We start from the raw sequence: 7,539 nt of genomic DNA, 5'->3' as shown, positions 1-7,539 counted from the left end.
AGTCTCAATAATTACAGCACTTTGTCCGGGGGACAACAGAGAAATATTGAGTGGAAACCAGCATGGCCCTTTTGCAGTTTCTAACACTCTCACTTTGAACGCAACCAAAAGTGTACGGATCCACAACACGGGGAACATTTAGTATTTTTATAAATGCCTTGAACCAAAGTCCCACTTTGTCACTGCCAAGTCCAAGCTCGGAGAAAAAACCTCGCACGAAGACTCGCTCGTTCGTGTTTAGCCACAAGCCACTCGTGAATAAAATCCCGTACGTCGCACTTTCTATGAAGTAAACTATATATATACACGTGTAAACTATGCATTAAACCTTTTATACTCGTTTTCAGTCACATGGCACCCTGTGCCTTTCGTCTACGAGGGGGACTGGTTTTATTGGGGTGGACGTCAATCATGACCTTCTCCCAATTCTCACCACTCTGACCTGGCAAGTAATAATTTCCCGGGAAATTATTTTTCCATTAGAAATATTTTTACCGCGTGTTTTCAAATGTCTAGTTTCGTTTAAAAAAAATTTGCCACCAGGTCAACTGAGTGAAATTTCACCAGGGAAACTCTGCCAGGGAGACTCTGAAAACTCATCAGGGACCGCCTTCGCCCAGAAAATACAAGGAATGATTGAGGCCCCCACCCACCCACCCACCCACACACACACTTAACTTTTCTAGCTATGGTCAATGTTGGTTGTTAACATGGCTTGTAGCGTCTCTCGTTGTTGGTTGTTATCTTGGCTCGTAGCGTCTCGCATTTGTTGGTTGTTATCTTGGCTTGTAGCGTCTCTCATTTGTAGGTTGTTACCTTGGCTCGTAGCGTCACTCATTTGTTGGTTGTTATCTTGGTTCGTAGTGTCTCTCATTTGTAGGTTGTTAACATGGCTCGTAGTGTCACTCATTTGCTGGTTGTTACCTTGGCTCGTAGCGTCACTCATTTCTTGGTTGTTATCTTGGCTCGTAGCGTCTCTTATTTGTTGGTTTGTTGGTTGTTACCTTGGCTCGTAGTGTCTCTCGTATGTTGGTTGTTACCTTGGCTCGTAGTGTCTCTCATTTGTTGGTTGTTACCTTGGCTCGTAGTGTCTCTCATTTGTTGGTTGTTACCTTAGTTCGTAGTGTCTCTCATATGTTGGTTGTTATCTAGGCTCGTAGTGTCTCTCGTACGTTGGTTGTTACCTTGGCTCGTAGTGTCTCTCATTTGTTGGTTAAGTTATCTTGGCTCGCAGTGTCTCTCATGTGTTGGTTGTTATCTTGGCTCGTAGTGTCTCTCATTTGTTGGTTGATCTTGGCTCGTAGTGTCTCTCATTTGTAGGTTGTTATCTTGGCTTGTAGTGTCTCTCATTTGTTGGTTGTCATTTGGCTCGTAGCGTCTCTCGTCTGTTGGTTGTTATCTTGGCTTGTATTGTCTCTCTTATATGTTGGTTGTTATTATCTTGTCTCGTAGTCTCTCTCGTTTGATGGTTATCTTGGTTCGACGTGGCAGTCGTTTGATGGTTGTTTTCTTGGCATCCAGTTAATATGATTGATAGCTCGGCTGTTTCATTGTTGTTGAATGCTTGACCGTGGTACATGCCTTCGCACTTTCCTTTGCCTCCAAGATGCTAATCAGGCTCGCGTGTTTGGTGTTGTTTGGTTGTTGGTGTTGTTTGGTGTTGTTTGTTTTGTTGTTTAGTTGTGTATGTAAGCTTTTACGCTGACGTTTGTTTTGATTATTTCTCTGATTATTTTTCCTTTGTTTTTTTTTCTTGGATAATTCCACCTTATTAATTGTACCGTGGCTTGCAGGCCCGTACCCAGTATTTTTCTTGGAAGGGGGGGGGGGGGGGGGGAGAATAAGTTCTCTGATAAAAATCTGACCATCCCCGAAAGAACAAAAAGCGATTTCTTTATTCCTTTATTCCCGTCTCCACGGGACTTTTATTGTCGGATTTGGCTACGTACCAGAGTACGAGAGCTTAATAGTTTTGTCTAGCAAGCGGTTATATTAGTTGGCAAGCGGTTATTTATTACTGAGAATTATTAAAATCGTCATTTATTTGAAGGTAGTATGTGAATGGATTTATACTAAAACAATTAGACTACTCGTTCTCTTTTTCTATGAGTCGGCGCTTCGCACCTCGTTGACTATCTATTGACTCATAGAAAACTCGTAGTCTGATAATAAGGTTGTTGCTATGAGCACAATTAGATTCTGCATTTTAGAACGCATCAGGACTAAAAAAGGAAAAAAAATCCTGCATGAGCCACGTCATGTTCATAGCATGTTCTTAAATTCAAAAAAATATCAGGCTGGACGTCCTTAAAAGGTTCTTATAAAAAAAAAGTGTGTAATGGCATCGAGGTTATTAGTTGCACGTGACTTTATGGCAAACTCGCACGCTTTAATTTAGCAGCAAAATAACGACAACAAAAATAAACTGATTCAGCTTTTACTGCTTACTTTTTTTGTTACAAAAAGCTTATTTTCATTTGATTTTTTATTGCTCTCTAGCCTGACGGGCGCAGCCATTTCTGTGTTAATTTTGGTTTGGATTTGCCACTCAAAACTTCTTAGTGCAAGTTGGAACGGTTTTGTTGCATAGTTGTATCGCATTCCATGATTGCACGTGCACCTATCACGCATGCTTAGCAGAATCCTCAACACGCGCACGCGCACGCGTACATAACGAACTCAACAACTCTCACATGCCACAAAATGTAGCGAAGCAAACATAAGAGGCTCAAGCCCATCATCGTATGCACAAGTGACTTCTATAGATGCCACCAAAGGTATGGTAACGTTTATGTTACATTTTAAAAAAGGGAGAAAAGCATTTTGTAATGGTTAAATCAAATATCTCTACTCAAAACCTGTCAACTTGCAAACAATCGCTGTGCTATTCACACATTTTACACGTACAACTAATATTCGCAAATGCTGTTCGCGCATCTCCACTCTCGTCCCCAAAGTCCTTCTCATTTCTTCGCATGCGTCGCTAAACGCAGAAATAAGAAGGACTTTGGGGATGGGACGAGATTGGCGCATCTCAGTTTAGTATTGTCATCGCGCGGGTACCCTGTTGTGCTGTGTCGCATAGCCGTGTCGCCACCACAGTTTGTGATATCTTGAAAACACGTCTCCTCGGTAAAATAAGCTAACAAGATTATATTTTTGCATAACCCGGAGATACACAATTCTTAACTAAATAAACCTATATATAATTTGACTTTTGTGTTTGTGTGTGTGTGTTGGTTTGCACTCATGGGAGTCCTGTGTCTAAATTTTCGCGCGCTAAATCGATTATCGCTAGTAATAGCCAACACAGTGGATTTCCTTTTTTGCAGCATTTTATTAATCTTGGCAAAAAGACAGCGAAAGCAAAAAAATAATTAATTATTTATCAAATTTATTTGCTTTAAACACTTTAGAGCTGGGAGGAAAAGAGGTAGTTAGGCCTCTGTTTTTATCGGGTTCCTTCGAATGTACGGAAGTTTCATTTAATTTCAGTCGAGTCAAAAGCAAAAAAATTTTCTTTCAAGAAAAGAAATATGATTTATAAACGATTGTTGGATTTATGCACAATCTCCTATAGTCGAATAGATGTCTGATTTTCTTTTTAACACACCGTTTTTTTTAAAGAGAATCAGTTGAGCAAAAAAGTTATGCAGTTATGATAATAAAAAGATTCCAAGATAAGAATTTCTAATTAAAAACTTGTCTTGATCCGAATCTTTAGTGATTAACGCTTATTTCCCATAGAGTCCGGAGCGTTGCAGTAAATCGAGGAATGTGATGAAATAGTTTTGAGTGAGTAAGATAAGATAGTTTGCCAATTGTTTGTATTTTTTATTATAATGATATTAAACTTATGGCACATTAAATTTTACACCTTTTGCTGTTCATTACCAGGAAATCTACATTCATTTGCGGCAATTTACGATAAATAACGCGAATATACATTCATTTTCGTCATAAAGCGCTCATTTGCGTGAACACAAATTTCATTAGCGATATTTACATCGCCAGTAACATTCAATCGCAAAGATCGACAGTCATTCGCGCCTTTCGTCATTCAAAGGCGAAAAATGTACTTTAATCTGCGTGTCTATTCGATCATTAACAAAAAATCTATAGACAAATGTGCGAATTGACAGTCATATGGATTTTTAAATCCAATAAACACTAATAAATATAAGTTAAAACTTATATTTATTAGTGTTTATTTACATCTTTAACAAAAAGAGTAAATTCAATTGAATTTATAGACAACCATTTTTACGGACATGACATAAATTAGTGCGATTATACAAACATTTAGACGTTCTTTGCATTCATTAACCAAAAATCTTTTTTCAATAAAACAATAGATAATTTGAGTGGTTTTTTTACCAAACTAGATATTTTATAAGCTTTCGCATTCTGACAAAAGGTTATGCAACCCTTTCCAAACAAATAACGGTATAAATGTAGACAACATTGTACAGTTTTTTTCTGTTCGGCAATACTGTACAGTTCGTGCCATTGTTCAGTACCGTTGCAATGCCTCCAAGAAATAAAATCCCCTTTGAACACCGCGAGTGAATTATACGGTCATTCGAAGATGAAGAGGAAGATTATCTCCTGGTGGCGGACACATTGGGGGTCAACCCTTCCACAGCCCGTGGTATCGTTGCTAGATACATACGAGAAGGGAGAATTGAAGAAAGACCACGAGGTGGAAGAAATAACGTAAGAGTAGATGACGAGATGATAGACTGCCTAAACGATATCATCAACGACAACTGCCTTCTTACTCTCAGCCGTATCAACCAAGAACTAAGAAGGCGACTGCCCTTGAAACCAAGGATTCACGACCGCACGGTAGCGAGAACGCTAGATGGCATGTTGTTCCGTGTAAAGCTGGCAAGGCCCCTCCCAGCGGAAAGGAACAGACCTTACGTTCTACAGAAAAGAGTAGACTACGGCAACTGGTTCATGAACCGTGGTGTCGTGCATCATTCGGTCTTTGTAGATGAATGCGGCTACAATATCTGGACCGCAAGAAGTCACGGGAGGGAGTCAGATGGTTTTTTATAAGTCTTTTCACCCCGAAGCCAAACAAATCAATTTCAGGTCATACACACCCAGAATAGCAGTGTAAACAATTTTGGAATCAATTTGGTTTCAGAAAAGACAGCATTTAGGAGAGCTGTGGTGATTCATTAGAAAATTATTTGCTCATCCAGGCAAAGCCAAACAAGAAAAAATCATCATGAATCCACCTTTGCTTGCAAATATCCATAAGCAAAGCACTCAATTATGCCTCAAAAGACTTCATGATGTCCTGAGACACTCTCCTAATATGCTCATAGCTGTATTTTTTATGAAAAATACAAGCAACCATCAACTTGTGCTGGCTTCAGCACAACGACGAGGGATTAAAAGTGGGGACCGCAAAGCACTGTTGGAAAGCTTGGATACCGCTGACTAGGTGCAGCTGTGTTTGACTTTGACGGGCTGTTTAAAACTCAGAATAGGGGGGGGGGAGGTATCTGTTTTCAGTCTGTTTTTTGTAAATTCAGCTCGAAAATAGCCAGGAGTCAATGGGTTAAATATTCAAAAATTATTGATGCTGACAGCAGGGCTTAGACCAAGACACTAATTTTTATCATTCCAATGAATTCCCCATCCAGCAAGCAAAACATACTTACCACATTTTTTTAACAGACATCTTTTAGCCTATACGTGATCACTGTAAATACTTCACTTGTGAATATATTCTTCAACTGTTCTACATCAATATACATACAGTTCAGTATTTATATATTTAAATTTAGCCGATGATTTATGTATAGTTGTGTTGTAAGTTGCTGACTTTAGTACGACTTTTTGCTTATCTGTCTCAACTCAGGCGAACACATTTTTATTATGCTTGTTGCATCTTAGTACTCACAATTCAGAAGCACCAAAAGTTTTTTTGTTTGGGGAGGTGGGTTCAAGTTTCAGTCATGCCTTGTATTTGTAAGAGGTGGGTTTGGGTTGGGGATGGTAGACAGTATTTCCTTTCAGACCGTCCTTTCTATAAAATTCCGACCCTCCTGGGTCATTATTTAATGCCCCTTAAAAGGATAAGACGAATTCACTTTTACTGATCATTTAATAGTTAGGGCCCTACACAACCTTTAACTGCAGTCACTAAGTGATCACTTCCTAAAGTCCTGAAAAATCACCGTAACACTGCATTTTATACCTCTATTAAGCGGACACTTTCTAAATTCCGAAATATTGGTCGTCAAACACTGAATTTTAGACCTCTATTAAGTGGACATTGTCCAAAATCCCGATATTTTGGTCATTCAAACACTGTTTTTTGTTCCTCTATTAAGCGGACACTTTCTAAAATTCCGAATATTGTTCACCCAAACACTGCATTTTATACCTCTATTACGCGGATACTTCCCCAAATCACGAAACATTGGTTATTCAAACACTGATGTATTTTATACCTCTTTTAAGTGGATAATTTCAAAAATCCCGAAAAACGGTAATCAAAAAATGTATTTATACTTAAATAGCCGCTCACATCAAGAAGGTCACCCATACATTATATTAAATCTCAATGTTGCTAATGATTTATACTGTCGCAACAAGAAGGTCACCCATACATTATGTTTAAATCTCAATGTTGCTAATGATTTATACTGTCGCAACAAGAAGGTCACCCATACATTATGTTTAAATCTCAATGTTGCTAATGATTTTTACTGTCGCAACAAGAAGGTCACCCATACATTATGTTTAAATCTCAATGTTGCTAATGATTTATACTGTCGCAACAAGAAGGTCACCCATACATTATATTTAAATCTCAATGTTGCTAATGATTTATACTGTCGCAACAAGAAGGTCACCCATACATTATATTTAAATCTCAATGTTGCTAATGATTTATACTGTCGCAACAAGAAGGTCACCCATACATTATATTTAAATCTCAATGTTGCTAATGATTTATACTGTCGCAACAAGAAGGTCACCCATACATTATGTTTAAAAATCTCAATGTTGATAATGATTTATACTGTCGCAACAAGAAGGTCACCCATTCATTATATTTAAATCTCAATGTTGCTAATGATTTATACTGTCGCAACAAGAAGGTCACCCATACATTATATTTAAATCTCAATGTTGCTAATGATTTATACTGTCGCAACAAGAAGGTCACCCATACATTATATTTAAATCTCAATGTTGCTAATGATTTTTTCTGTCGCAACAAGAAGGTCACCCATACATTATATATAAATCTCAATGTTGCTAATGATTTATACTGTCGCAACAAGAAGGTCACCCATACATTATATTTAAATCTCAATGTTGCTAATGATTTTTTCTGTCGCAACAAGAAGGTCACCCATACATTATATTTAAATCTCAATGTTGCTAATGATTTATACTGTCGCAACAAGAAGGTCACCCATACATTATATTTAAATCTCAATGTTGCTAATTATTTTTTCTGTCGCAACATGAAGGTCACCCATACATTATATTTAAATCTCAATGTTG

The sequence above is a fragment of the Nematostella vectensis genome, chromosome 1, assembly GCF_932526225.1.
Source record: "Nematostella vectensis chromosome 1, jaNemVect1.1, whole genome shotgun sequence".
Classification (NCBI taxonomy): domain Eukaryota; kingdom Metazoa; phylum Cnidaria; class Anthozoa; order Actiniaria; family Edwardsiidae; genus Nematostella; species Nematostella vectensis.
This window is presented reverse-complemented; position numbering follows the sequence as displayed.